We start from the raw sequence: 14,749 nt of genomic DNA on the forward strand, positions 1-14,749 counted from the left end.
TTGTTGCAGGCTTCATCTTCAGTATCACCTCATTCCTCCTAAAATGAGTTATCCGTTTGTAAACTGCTAATGTCTTTGAAGCATTGTACCCATAAACTTTTTGTAAAACATCTGTAATTTCACCATTCTTCCACTTAAGCTTCACCATAAATTTGATGTCTTGTTATTGCTTCAATTTTAGCTGAATTCATGTTGCTCTGATAAGGGCTCTTTTCAAATTGATGTCTTATCCTTCTTAGGACTTCAAACTAGATCCTGTTCAGACATGTTATATTAAGTTAGTATGAGTTTATTTTGGTGCAAAAACAAATAAATCTATGCATAGTTTTGTTTTTTTTTCATAATACACATTTTCCGTGAACTTTTCCAAGGCTCCTCCTGTAAGAAACTCCTACAAATTAATGATAAAAAGACAGACAATTCAATATTCTTAAATGAGTGGAAATGTGTAACTGAAAGAAAGAGAATATCTATATGGCCACTAAGTGTAAAAGGTGTTCATCATGCTTAGGTATCAAGAAACCAAATATAAGCCATAATGAAATAATACTATACCTCCACCAGAATGTCAACAGCAAGTTTTGGTGAGGATGCGGAGCAAATGGAACTCTCATACATTGCTCATGGGAGTGCAAATTTGTACACCACTTTGGAAAAAATTCTGGCAGTATCTACAAAGTCAAACGTATGCACACTCGTTGAACCAGCAGTTCCACTCTTGAGTATGAACACTGCAGAAGTGAGTGCTTATATCCACCAAAAGACATGGATGAATGTGTTCATAGCAATTACAGTAATGGCCCTAACCTGATAAAAATTCAAATGTTCATCATGAGTGGAATGAACAAATAAATTGTGAATGAATGATAATGCTATAATAATGATACAGAAATAAGAATGAACAAACCACATTCAACAACATAGATGAATCTCATACAAAATATTAAAAGAAGACAGACATAAAAATAATATATTGTATGATTTCATTTGTATGTAGTTCAAAAGCAAGCAGAACTAATCTGTGGTAAAGTTCAGACTGTCATCATTTTTAGTGACATATTGATGGAATGGGATGAGGAAGCTTTGTGGAATGCTGGAAATATCTGTATCTTTAGTTGATGCTTATGTAAAAATTAATTAAGCTGTACATGTAAGATTTATGCACCTTACTGCATATAAGTTATCTCAAGAATAAATAAATGGGTTGGTTGAGAGTTATGTCCATATATCAGTAGACAGAATGATGGTGAATAAAATAAGCTTGATATTTGATTTTATAGGTATCAATAAGAATTCTTGGGTGGAACATGTATGTGGAATATAGAATTTAAGTGAAACTTTGGTTAAAAATATGTAATATGCTGGGCCTGGTGGCTCACACCTATAATCCCAGCATTTTTGGAGGCCAAGGCAGGCAGATTGTTTGAACTCAGAAATTTGAAACCAGCCTGGGCAACATGGCGAAACCCTGTCGCTACTAAAAATACAATGGGGGTTTGTATTTTTATATAGGGAAGCATCTTTTAAAAAGTAATTAATTAATTAATTTTTAAAAAGTCTTGCTGCATTGCCCAGGCTGGTCCTGAACTCCTGGTCTCAAGCGATCCTCCCAGCTACTCAGGAGGCTGATGTAGGAGGATTACTTGAGCCCAGGAGGTTGAGGCTGCAGTGAGCCATGATTGCGGTACTCTAGCCTGGGCAACAGAGTGAGACTCTGTCTCAAAAAAAAAAAAAAAAAAAAGTAATATAATGTGAGTAATAATAGTAGTGTAGTAGTCAAAGTTCCTATTTGCAGAAAAAAACAACTAGAAAACAAAAGTGAAGGGGATTTGGTCTATTTGCATTTCCTAAATAAATTATGTCATACAGAATATCATCATCATAAAAGATGTCAATATATTTTCTGGGGAGAAAATACCATGTTTGTATATTTCAGTGTCTAGTCAGAACAATATAAATAACTCTAGGTTTTTTATATTTCCTAAACTATGGTGTGCAGAATACTGTAGTCATACAAATGTTAATATGTTTTCTTGGGGGGAAAATGCCATGTTTGAATATTTAACTGATCTGTCAGAACAACAGAAACCACTCTAGGTATTTCTAACACTGAGCCATTAACACAGCAGGTAGTTTGCAAAAGTGTTAGTGGGGTTGAAGAGACAAAAATGTGAATGGATGCAACCCAGATATCAGTAAGTACTGGAAGCTGCCAACTCCTAAGGCTGGAGGAGCAAAAGGGAAAGGAACATTGCCCAGATCCCATGAGTGCTGTGCTGCGGAGATTTCTAACACCACACTGCCACTGCTGTTTTGCAAGAAGCTAGGAATTCCAGTGATGGCTCAGGATTCTGGGAGCCACTGTCCCATTTTTGCTGGACTCCTAGCCTCAAGAGATCCTCCTGCCTCTGCCTCCCAAAGTGCTGGGATTACAGGCGTGAGCCAGTGTGCCCAACCTATGTCTACCTCTTTACTTCTGGATTTTTCAAAACCTTTCATATGCTACTGTGTTCAAAAGAGAGTTATAGTTTATGGCACTTCTCATTTTATATGATTAAAGACATATTATTTTCCCCCACAGAACACATTTGTAACATCTGATAAAACCTCAGCCTAGAAAAAAATAGAAACAAACAAAAATGCTATTGTTGTTGGAGTATAATAAGGACATAGAACAGCAGATTATATAAAAAACTCTTTCTTATCTGGGTGCCTCACACTTGTAATTGGAGCACTTTGGGAGTGCTCCAAGGTCGGAGGATCACTTGAACCCAGTTCAGGACCAGTCTGGGCAATGCAGTGAGACCTTGTCTACAATAAAAAATTTTAAAAAAAAATTTTTTTAAACTTTTCTTTTTTTAAAATTATACTTTAAGTTCTAGGGTACATGTGCACAACGTGCAGGTTTGTTACATATGTATACATGTGCCATGTTGGTGTGCTGCACCCATTAATTGGTCATTTACATTAGGTATTTCTCCTAATGCTATCCCTCCCCCTCCACCCACCTCATGACAGGCCCGGGTGTGTGATATTCCCCTTCCTGTGTCCAAGTGTTCTCATTGTTCAGTTCCCACCTATGAGTGAGAACATGCGGTGTTTGGTTTTCTGTCCTTGCGATAGTTTGCTGAGAAGCTGGAAACCATCATTCTCTACAAAAACTTTTCAAATTAATTAATTAATTATTTTAAAAAAGATGCTCTCCTAACATAAATTATAAACATTTCAGAGGGGCAAGTAAAAGTGGCATGTAAGAATCCAAGTATACCAACATTCTGAAAACTAATTATCTTGAGGGATACTATTGACAAATTCTTACATTTTTTTCTTTTTTTTCTTTTTTTGGAGACAGTGTTACTCTTTTCCCAGGCTGGAGTGCAGTGGCATGATCATGGCTCACTGCAGCCTCTGCCTCCTGGGTTCCAGAGACTCTCCTGCCTCAGTCTCCTGAGTAGCTGGGACTACAGGTGCCCGCCAACACACCCAGCTAATTTTTGTATTTTTAGTAGAGATGGGGTTTCGCCATGTTGGCCAGGCTGGTCTCAAACTCCTAACCTCAGTTGATCTTCCGGCCTCGGGCTCCCAAAGTGCTGGGATTACAGGCGTGAGCCACCGTGCCCGGCTACAATTCTTGCATTTCTTGAGTCTTGTGTTAATGGTCATTTATTATTTTGGTAGATCATGATATGACCACCTTCCTCTTTGGGAGAGTCACAAGGGGAAACATAAGGAATGCCAGTCTCTGTTCACTACATGGAAGCTGCAGGGGAATGATAGCTTTTCTCCCTTCGTTTTTTTTTTTTAGACAGAGTCTTCTGTCTTCCAGAGTGCAGTGGCATGATCTTGGCTCACTGCAGCCTCCGCCTCCTGGCTTCAAGCCATTCTCCTGCCTCAGCCTCCTGAGTAACTGGAATTATAGGCAACTGACACCACGCCTGGCAAATTTTTGTATTTTTATAGAGATGAGGTTTCACCATGTTGGTCAGGCTGGTCTTGAACTCCTGATCTCATGCAGTCCACCTGCCTTGGGCTCCCAAAGTGCTGAGATTACAGGCATGAGCCCCCCTGCCTGGCCCAGCCTTTCTCCTTAATTCTGGTAGCTAGAGCATGGACTGTAACATGAGTACAGTTACTTTATCTACAGAGACATTGTAAGTTCAGAGGCATGAGAGTTAGCATCCAGAGGCTGCAGACATCAGCAGCACAGCTGTCTCTCCAACAGGATCATTGCCAGCAGAACATCCTACACCAATGGCTCTTTGGGCAGGACCTTGGCTGTGCTTTGTCTGTCTAGCTTCCTGCCCAAGTTTGGTAAGTTTTCTTGCTTATTGTGCAACCTTTAACCCTTCCCAAAATTAGTTTTCTCCTTAACTGAGCCAGATTTCTTTTCTGTTGTTTACAACCAATAACTCTAACTAAAACATTCTTAGAAAGTAGATAAAACCAAAATGGCAAATAATATTCAAAAAATTTTTTTCAACCAACAAGAAAGAAAAGATTGGTTATATGGGAGAAAGTTACTATGAAATAATAGCATTCTAACAGAATGTATAGGTTTAAGAAAGCAGATTTATAAAGATTCAGAAAAACACTATATGGTATGGTTTGGCTGTGTCTCACCCAAATCTCATCTTGAATTGTAGCTTGCATGATTCCCATATGTTGTGGGAAGGACCGGGTGGGAGATAATTGAATCATGGGGGTGGTTTCCCCCACACTGTTCTTGTGGCAGTGAATAAGTCTCATGAGATCTGATGGCTTTATAAGGGGTTTCCCCCTTTGCTTGGCTCTCTCATTCTCTCTTGCCTGCTGCCATGTAAAACGTGCCTTTGCTTCTCATTTGCCTTCCACCATGATCGTGAAGCCTCCTCAGCCATGTGGAACTGTGAGTCCATTAAACCTCTTTCCTTTATGAACTACCCATCCTCGGGTATGCCTTTATTAGCAGTGTGAGAACAGACAAATACAGCATATGTAACAGAATAAAGGGAAGAAATTATAAAATGATATCTGACTGTATAAATGTGAATAATCCCAAAGAAAAGGAGGTAGGGGAGATATGTAAAGAGACTGGGACGGCTGTAATAAGGTGCTCTGTAAACTGCCCTGATACAGAACAATGAGTAGAAGAATGAAAAAGAGAATGTGTCCCAATACAAATGTGTCTGTAAGGAGAAGGTAGGTATTATGGTCTCCATCTTGATCTCATCTTCAGGGATGATGTACTCATTCCTAAGCAGCTGGAAGTGCTGGCTCATAGGTGCATCCTTCATTTGAAATTGCTCTTGGCTGCAGGGCACCACCTTGATCCAAGATTACAATGCCTCCCAAGTGTGGATGATGCAAGGATAAAAAAATCCTGACCCCAGCTGGGGCGGTGGGTCATGCCTGTAATCCCAGCTCTTTGGGAGGCCAAGGCGGGCAGATTACAAGGTGAGGAGATTGAGACCATCTTGGCTAACACAGTGAAACTCCCGTCTCTCCTAAAAATACAAAAAAATTAGCTGGGCGTGGTGGCGGGCTCCTGTAGTCCCAGCTACTGGGAAGGCTGAGGCAGGAGAATGGTGTGAATCCGGGAGGCAGAACTTGCAGTGAGCTGAGATCCCGCTACTGCACTCCAGCCTGGGCAACAGAGCGAGATTTGTCTAAAAAAAAAAAAAAAAATCCTAGCTCCTTTACCCAAATTGGGATAACTTTAAAGAACCACTCTAGCTCCAGAGCAACCTAGAGGATCAGCTGGGCCTCAGTTACAACCACTCCTCCCACTTCTCCATCTGCCTAATCCTCCCTTGTTTTCTTCCTTACAGGTGTCTCTCCCCAGATCACTCTCCAGTAAACCTTTTGCATGAAACTGCTTATCTCAGAAACTGTTTTTAAGACAAAGATTGAAGTCCAAAATAAACGTAAGCTTGTAAATCTTCTTTCCCTTCTCCTCCTCCTCCTTTTTCCTCCTCCTCTTCCTCTTCTCATTCTCCTTCTTTCTCCTTTCTCCTTCTTCTTTCTTCTTTCTCCTTCTCTCTTCTTCTTTCTCCTTCTTCTTCTTACTTCTTCTTCTCCTCCTCCTCCTCCTTCTTCCTCTTCTTCTTCCTCCTCCTCCTTCTTTCTTCTCCTCTTCTTCCTCTTCCTCCTCTTCCTCCTACTTATTCCTCTTCCTCCTTCTCCTCTTCTTCTTCCTTCTTCCTCTTGTTCTTTCTTCTTTTTCTTCTTCCTTCCTCCTCCTCCTTCATCTTCTTCCTCTTTCTCTTCTTATTCTTCTTTCTTCTTCCTCTTCCTCCTCCTTCTTCTTTCTTCTTCTTCCTTTTTTTTCTTCTTTGTCCTTCTTTCTCCTCCTCCTTCTGCTGCTGCTTCTGCTTCATGATCATCTTCCTCTTCTTCTTATTCTTCCATCTTCTTCTTCCTCCTTCTACTTCTTCCTTCTTCTTTTTCTTCTCTCCCTCCCTCCCTTTTCTTTTCCCTCCCTCCCTCCCTCCCTCCCTCCCTTCCTTCCTCCCTTCCTTCCTTCCTTCCTTCCTTCCTTCCTTCCTTCCTTCCTTCCCTCCCTCCCTCCCTCCCTTCCTCCCTCCCTCCCTCCCTTTCTTCCCTCTTTCTTTTCTTTTCTTTTTGTCTTTTCTTCTTTCAAAGCATGCTCTTGCTATGTTGCCTGGGCTGGACTCAAACTCTAGGCTCAGGTGATTCTCCCACCTCAGCCTGCCAAGGTTGTACTCCAACAGTAGTTTTTTGTTTGTTCCTAGTGGGCCATCAAGTACAGCTACTTTTACTTATACTTACTATTTAGTATGATGAAAACTCAAAAAATATAATGGTTCATGTTTATAAATTTTTTTTGTATTCAGTCCTGGTTGGGCCAAATAATTAGAGCTCTGTGCTGAGGGAGGGATTGAATATACTCAGTGCTTCTTAGTCAATGTGAATTTCTCTGGAGCACATTCAGGCAATGCTTATTTTCTCATAATGCTCCTTCCATATTCCCCCCTTTTTTCATTGTACATATTGTTTTGAATTGGATTTCATAGAACATAGGTATATTTTTCTTCTTTTTAGACTGTTCTGTTAATTTTCTCCTTTCTCATTCCTAGCCAAGAGCCTTGATCCAGGTGAAGCATGTAAACCTTGCACATGGAATTCCCAGCAAAAAGGCTGGTGGGGATCAGGGCAGGGCCTGGGAAGTGACTGACTTACAGAAACCCACCATGTCTTGCTTCACCATCCTGTGAACATCCGCAGGCCCCCTGCACCCTAATCTTGCCCTTTTACTGTTGATCAGTCCTCATGGAAGTGTAGGTGCCCTTCCTTCTGCTCATGATGTTCCAGGGCAGGAGATGAGGGGGCTGAGTAGGGAAGAAGAGAAGGCCCAGGTCCTGTCTGCTCACACCCAGGCTGACCTCTGCCCTGGGACTCAGGCTGGGACTTGTATTTTACCCTATGACAGGTGGTGGTTGGATTTTGGTGTTAGATCAGCTGTGTTGTGGACTGACTGGGATTTTCTGCACTAACTTTTAATCTAATTGTTACTTGGTTCCATTGATTGTTTCAGCTCTTTCATAAGCAGCTGGAGGAACCACTTCCCCAACTAAATCTTGGGTCTAAGTATGAAACATGAAAGTGAAATCGCACCGCACAAGGCTGCACATCCACTCACTTCTGCCTCTGCTCTCAGAAGCACATGAGGGTGGGATTCCTAGGAGCTCACTTTGAAAACTGCTCATTAACATGACTGTTTACTTTCAGAGCACAACCTAGTCTTAAACTTGAGCTTGCCTACGTATATATCATAAATTACTTAAAATTTGCTGGGATTAGTGTGTATATATGGGCCATATATGAAGCCAGCTGTAGGAGAAAGCAGAATGGACAGATACTTACCTGATGTGATTTGATGGGTTGTTGAGAAATTCCATGATGAAAATCCACAACCTCATTCATTTCTGAAATTCCATAGTCAGTAATGCATTTTATTTCACTATTAAGCACCTGCCTTTCCTGAAGCTTTTTTTTCTTTTTTAATAAAAATATCCTCATGAAGGGTATCCATTAAGTTATTGCAACCTTGGAGCTGATCCTTTTGCTTTCCTGCTTGATTAAATATCTTGGGTTAATGAATCCTCAAAAGGACAGATAGAAGGAAGGAAACAGCCATATCCGTACATCACAATTTTGTCTAGGACTGGCCCTGACTCTGTATGCATTTGTAAAACACGTGTGGCAATAGCTCTTGTATTTAACTGGCAGACATCTTGCTTCCTCCTTTGGATGCAGGTAGTTCTGAGGTATTTGAAGAGAGGGCATCTCAAAAGGAAATTTTACTCTTTTAAATATTCTTTTAGTACCAAAATATATTTTATTATTGTATCATGGTGGAGATGTATGTGCCTATATATACTAACGGGGATTTCCCCCTAAGTATGAGTTATTTAAAAGAGATAAGAGAATCAGAAACTCAAGTCAGAAACAGTATATGTATATACATATTATCTATAACTTGTTCCTGTTGGACAACAAAATAATAAATTATGAGCATTTCTTATTTTTTAAATCTTAACAACAAAATATTGCAAAACATGGTTCATTCATTTACTCAACAAACATTCATAGAGTACATACCATGTGCTACTTGGTTTCAGCAGAAAAAATCAGTCATCAGGGAATATTTAAGGTTGTCCAGTTAACTGAGGAGGGAAGGTAGAGAAGGGTGGAGTGCTGGATGGGGAAGAATGAAAGAAGGAGGATAAGAGAGAAAGGATGGATGGAAGGAAGTCCTTAACACATGTTTTGTTGTTTTCAATTACACTCGTGTTATCTAGTTCGATGTTCTTTGTTTATATAATAATTAGCCATTTGCCGCTTTTATTTTTTCTGGTGTACTATAATTTGAAATCAGTTTTAACTTGTTTTTGTATTTGTTTCTTTTCAGTATCAAAGAACTTGTGTGGATTAGCTTGCTATATACATCCAAGATTTGAAGAACTGAAAAAAAAATCAGTATTAAACCTACTTTTTAAAAAGGTAAGTGAAGTAACTTCTGGTCATGGTTCATTTCAGACCTCTCTAAAGCCTGCAATTTCCCCTAGAGTATGTGAATTTTTTTCCAGAAGTAGAATTACTTGACTCTAGTGAGTCTACTAATTAAGTCTAGGAGTGTTTGTATCCACTCCCCCTTTTAAAACCTGTAAATTCTAAGAGTAACATAGGTGGCTGTAGGATTTAGACATGGTGTGGCAGGCGATGAGCAAATCTTCATTTGGCACTGAGAAGGAAAATACACACCTTGTAGCACATAAAATAAAAAGTACAGCCCTCTTCTCAAGTCCTTCATCACTCTCCACCTCACAGACCATTTCACTACCTTATCTACACCAGTGAGAATTGCTGTTTGACCTATTAATGACCCAGTAGGCTTAGAATATGAGGTGCTGGTTTCTCACAAGCATATTTACCCACTTTCTCCCTATTTCTCTTTCTCAGTAATAATAACTACTATTTATTGAGCTTCTACCAAGTGACAAGCATTTGATTAATTCGATTCCATATTCATTTTACAAATAGTGTTTCTGAATGCTTGCCGTGTACCAGGCATGACCTGACACTACTTATTACCTTATCCTCATGGCACCCTTTCAGGGTAGGAGTTAACACTTCAGTGATCTGGATGAGAATGCAAGAGAGGTAAGGAGCGTGCTGATGGTCACCTAGCCAGTGAATGTGAACTGTCTGACTTTCTCTGATTTGCCATATCCTAAAGTGTGTTTAGATGCTCTTCCTGGCATGGATGTCAATAAAAGATTGGAACCTCCTGGATTGCGTTCATAAGAGTAATGTGTTCCTCATCCTTCTAAACCTTGGCTGGAGTCACAGAAAGCAAGGAAGTTAGAGGAACATCCTGTCACACAGCTTTGGTACCTGTGTGGGGAGCTAAGAGATCTGATGTCCAGTTCCAGTCCTTTCATGAATTTCCTCTGTGTCCATGAGCTACCTAATGTCCATGGGAAACAGTTGGTCTTATGCCAACCAAAGAGCATGGACCAGATGCTCTCAAGGGTCCGTCTCAGTCAGCTCTTTGCTGAGGGACCTTATGCATGGAGGAAAGTGCATACGTCGCTAAGTGGATAGCTTGATGGAATAGTTGGTACAAAGTGGACACACTTCTGCAATCAGCACCTTGATTAATAGAAAATTACCAGCACCCCAAAGCCCTCCCCAACTCATGCTCCAGGAGCAACCAATATCCTGCCTTGTGATGCCTTTGTTTAGTTTGTTTTTATGAATAGAATCATACAGTGAATATTCTTTTGTGTCTACCTTGTTTTGCTTATTATATTTGTGAAATCTACAATATTGTATGCAATACTTTTTTTGCATTGTCTTTGCTCTAATACTGTTCAGTTGTATACCTATTTTACAGTTGCTGGACATTTACGTAGTCTCTTGCTTGGGCGTATTACTAATAGTGTTCCTATGAATGTGTTGTGCATATCTTTTTGTGATGATCGTATTTTGTTTGTTCAGGGACTAAAGTCATTTTGATTCGGTGGCACTTTGAAATGATGTTGAACTTTAGGTAGCCAAGTGATTTGTCTGCTTCAATGTGATGTTCCAAGGTGCTTACTCAACAGGATCAGATGAAGACGTTTTCATAGATTACTATTGTAGGGTGTGGGCAGATGGAAGCCCTCTCTGATATGTGAGTGGTGTGGTGGGCCTTATTGTCCTGGCAGAGAAGGGTCTCAGTTGCATGGTACAGGAAGGGACTATGTAGGGGAAGAGGAAATAGATCCAGAAGAGAGATGTGTCTGGATTCCCATAGAAACTGTCAGGATATCTTAACAATCAGATCAAGAACCTGGAAAAGTAAGAGCCCCAGGGAAGACTCACCTTATGAGACCTGATGTGTCTAGGGAGACGAATAGAGAAAGAAAAATGGAGGCAGGCCTGAGCTCAGAAGGAGCTCTCAAAGAATTTTCTGAACTCATTAAGCCTAACTTGTTTTAAGGAAGTTTTGAAAAACCAGTCCCTAAAAGTATGAATTTTGAGTCAAGAATGAACTTAAAAGTATGGAACTAGGAAAAAAATGTATTTTCCCAAACAAATACGGGATGTGAGCATGTGGACTTTGCCTTAAGGCCTTTCTGCATTCAGATCACAATTCCACCACGTTCTTGTCTCATGACCTCTCTGGGTCAGCGTCCACATCTGTAAAATGGGGATGGTAAAATGTCCACCCCTAAGATGCCCCCAAAATTTGCAGTAACAATTGACTACAATAGTGTTAGTAGTATGCTTCAGGGCACATAGACCTGACACTAAAAATGATAGTCATTATATTTCTCATTCTTGTTACTAAGATTACCCATTTGTATCTGATACTTTATGAGAGTTTTCAGATCATTTTTTAAAAATATGAGACTTCGGGTTTTTTGTTTTTTTTTTTTTTGAGACGGAGTTTCACTCTTGTTGCCCAGGCTGGAGTGCAATGACGCAATCTTGGCTCACGGCAACCTCTGCCTCCCAGTTCAAGCGATTCTCCTTCCTCAGCCTCCCAAGTAGGTGGGATTACAGGCATGAGCCACCATGCCCGGCCAATTTTGTATTTTTAATAGAGATGGGATTTCTCCATGTTGGTCAGGTTGGTCTATGAACTTCAGACCTCAGATAATCCATCTGCCTTGGCCTCCCAAGGTGCTGGGATTATCGGCATGAGCTGCCGCGCCCAGCCGAGACTTCAGTTTTTAATTTAAGTGTAGTGAATACTAACAAAAAAGATTTTTTCTACTTGCCTCACCTTAGACTGAAACTCAGAGGAAGGATGAAGGGAAACCTTTGTCAATGTGTCCTTGGCATATCCCTCCCCAGGGTGAGTCAGTGAAGACACTCTTAGTTGTCTGAACTCATTTACTTAGTTCACAAAGAGACATGCGGAGCTGAGATTTGCAGAAAGGAAATTTGTAATTTCATACATTATACTCTATTTTTTCCCTCTTTTTTTTTTTTTTTTTTTTTAAATAAAAGACAGTCTTGGTTTGTTGCCCAGGCTGGAGTACAATGGTGCGATCCTTGCTCACTGCAGCCTTGAGCTCCTGGGCTCAAGTGATCCTCCCACTTGAGTCTCCTGAGTAGTTGGGACTACAGATGTGTGCCACCATGCCTGGCTGGTTTTTAAATTTTTTGTAGAGACAGAGTCTTGTTGTATTGCCGAGGCTGGTCTTGAACTCCTGTCTTCAAGTGATCTTCCCACCTTGACCTCCCACAGTGCTGAGATTGCAAGTGTGAGCCACTGCTCATGGCTATACTTCCAGTCTTAGGTGTTCTGGCAACTGGCAAATATATGAAATTTCATTTGCCTAGGAGTACAGGCAACATCCTAGTCTCTCCTCTGTGCCAGTGGTCCTTGAGTTCATGCATGACAGTGGTGAATGCTGTCTGGTTATACCACTTTTGAGGCTGAATGAACTCAGGCACAAGGTGGGAGCCCCTTGTCCAGCTTCATCTCTGTCTTCTCTTCATTAGGTCAAGGAAGGCTGTGGACAGAATGGTTAGCTGTTCACTCAGGCTTGCCTGTATCATCACTCCACTCTGTAGTGCAGTGGTTTGTAAGTAGACAATTTGTAGCCACTGAGATAATGTCATCCCCAAAGAAAAGCATCTACTATGGATTTATCCTTTGCACCATTTTCTCTGTACCCTTTTTGCAGTCTTTATCACTTTCATTATTATGTGGGGTTTGGGGCTTCCTATCTCCTAACTGTCTTTTGTGAACTAAACATTATTTTAGGCAATTTGTACTAAAATTCTAAAAATACTGCTTGGGGATGGCAGTCTTATTTGGAATTGTGTCACATGTTGTTTGTTTTGTCCTTAATTGGTTCATGATAACTTGGACAATATGTAAATGATCATGTTTTCATCATGTAACTCACAAAATGTTTTCCTTTCCATTTTTTTTCTTTCATGCTTTCTCCTTTTCCTACCAAATATCTGGGCTCACTTTTACCTTCAGATAGAGATTTAGTTGGGCTTTTAGAACTCTCTCTTCAAGCAGATGCTTTGTGTGTGTGCCTGTGTATGTGTGTGTGTGTCTGTAGTTTGTGGGCTGTTAGAAGCTATTTGCTCATCTTGTCAAAGCCATAGCAGTCTTTTCATTCTCAGTTGCTTTGCTTTCTCCTCACCTCTTAGGAAATTGGCAGCCAATGACTTTGATTTTTTTTCCTCTATGAGACAGATATGCTGGTGTATAACTGTAGACAGAGGAAGAGTTTGCACATTTAGCAAACGATCAAATAAGTGGCGTGTGGATGTGTGTGTACATACATGCTGGCTCTATAACTGAACAAGTAGTGTTTTTTCTTTCAAGTCTCCATGCATTTATACATTTAATTAGGAGGTCTAAGTATCTATGATGGCTTTTAGATATGTAACCTCAACAGTTTTTTAAGAAGGGGGACAAGGGTCCAAGACAATTTTTACGCTTATTTAGTGGATGTGTGGTTTAATGTTATGGTCTTTTGGGGAAACCTGGGTTCTGACTCCATCGTTTCAGTGAGCCATGGTTTCCCATTGCTTCAGGAGTAGAGAAGTGGAGAAAGGCATTTCAATAGTTCTTAAATCTATTATTTAGCAGTAGCTCAAGGCTCTGTGCATCGTAACAAAGAAACGAGATTGGGTCTCCTGGGTGTGGGTCTGCATTCCTTCTGTACTGTAGCTGTTCTAGTCTTCTGGTCAAATCACAGCCCAGAGCTGCTACAGCCAAGAGGAGACTTAAATTAGGGATGTGCAATTTACAGCCACTGTAGCAGGATCCATTTAGTCCGTAGGCAGAAGATAACATGTGCTATCTCTGTAGAAATGATAGCAGCTTTCAGATGGAAATAGCCCTGAGAGTTTCTTGTGACTATTACCTTGAGCTGAGGTAATCCCTTACCAGTGGTGGAATCCTAAGTACAATACAACAGTTAATCATCTTCTGTGTTCTCATTTCAGGTTCAGAACACAAATTCTTACTGTTCCATCAGCTTTTCTTGTTCGTTGTTTGTTTTTTACCTAATTCCTTTACTGTTTAGTAGTAGTTATATACTTAGCTTGACATAGTTAGGCTATTTGGTACTGTGATATTAAGATATTTTCAAGAAAAAGGTCATTAGCTGTCTTTCTGGACTACTCTGGGCATTTTGTACTCGTTTTAGGTCTAACTCTTCTTTTTTTATTATTTTACTTTAGGTTCTTGGATACATGTGCAGAACATGCAGGTTTGTTACATAGGTATAAATGTGCTGTATTGGTTTGCTGCACCTATCAACCCATCATCTAGGTTTTAAACCCCACATGTATTAGGTATTTGTTTTAATGCTTTCCCTCCCTGTTCACCCCCCACTCCATGAAGGCCCTGGTGTGTGATGTTCATGTCCCTGTGTCTATGTGTTCTCACTCTTCAACTCCAAATTATGAGTGAGAACATGCAATGTTTGGTTTTCTGTTTCTGTGTTAGTTTGCTGAGGCTGATGGTTTCAAGCTTCATCCATGTCCCTGCAAAGTACCTAAACTCATTATTTTTTAATGGCTAAATAGTGTTCCATGGCATATATGTGCCACATATTCTTTTTTTTATTATTATACTTTAAGTTCTAGGGTACATGTGCACAACGTGCAGGTTTGTTACATATGTATACATGTGCCATGTTGGTGTGCTGCACCCATTAACTCATCATTTACATTAGGTATATCTCCTAATGCTATCCCTCCCCCCTCCCCCCTCCCCACA

General features: G+C 40.4%; 1 pseudogene across 1 annotated transcript in view; it reads left to right on the forward strand.

Annotated features, from left to right (window-relative positions):
• Positions 1–7,148: 7,148 nt before the first annotated feature.
• The window catches only part of LOC710887 (liprin-beta-1-like), a 79,488-nt pseudogene continuing 71,887 nt past the window's right edge, over positions 7,149–14,749 (forward strand). Inside the window, exons 1-2 of the transcript XR_013400945.1 lie at positions 7,149–7,277; positions 8,912–9,003. The product of XR_013400945.1 is annotated as a liprin-beta-1-like (transcript). The remainder of the gene's footprint in view (positions 7,278–8,911; positions 9,004–14,749) is intronic.

Source organism: Macaca mulatta, chromosome 11, assembly GCF_049350105.2.
Source record: "Macaca mulatta isolate MMU2019108-1 chromosome 11, T2T-MMU8v2.0, whole genome shotgun sequence".
NCBI lineage: Eukaryota > Metazoa > Chordata > Mammalia > Primates > Cercopithecidae > Macaca > Macaca mulatta.